Genomic DNA, 528 nt, shown 5'->3' on the forward strand with positions numbered 1-528 from the left:
ATGGGTGGGAAAATTGAGTAATTGTTAAAACTCTGTGATGTATGACATTTTCATCTACAGAAAAGTGCAGGCTAGGGGTCTTGGGGAATGGTTAGTAATCATAGGTAGAGTTCCATTTAAAAAATAATGTTCGTAAGGCTGACAAAGATGGAATGGACACAGTTCCTGGTCATGGATGGTTCATTGTCTAATGGGGGTTGGTACCAGATGGTAAATGACAGTTGGACGTGGTGGCACTCGCCTGTAGTCCCAACTACTCAGGAGGCTGATGTGGCAGGATTGCTCCAGCCCTCGGCGGAGCGGGAGCGGCGTGGCGTTTCTGGGGTGTCCGAATGTGTGCTGCGAGCGCTGTGCGGTCGCGTCGGGGCTCAGAGGCGATGTCGGGGGTGGCGGAACTGAACGCGGCTGGTTGCCGCCACTCCTCATTCCTGCTTTCTTGTCTCTTTTCAGTCCTCCTCGGGGTCACACATCACCCGCCCCCTGCACTTTCTGGTCTCTTCTTGCATTTGGTCTCCTCACCTCTCTTCC

At 52.8% G+C, this 528-nt stretch overlaps 1 pseudogene; it reads left to right on the forward strand.

Moving 5' to 3' along the window:
• The first annotated feature begins 332 nt into the window (after positions 1 to 332).
• Positions 333 to 528, forward strand: part of LOC105513910 — a 107412-nt pseudogene continuing 107216 nt past the window's right edge.

The sequence above is a fragment of the Colobus angolensis genome, unplaced genomic scaffold (assembly GCF_000951035.1).
Source record: "Colobus angolensis palliatus isolate OR3802 unplaced genomic scaffold, Cang.pa_1.0 Scaffold237, whole genome shotgun sequence".
Taxonomy (NCBI): domain Eukaryota; kingdom Metazoa; phylum Chordata; class Mammalia; order Primates; family Cercopithecidae; genus Colobus; species Colobus angolensis.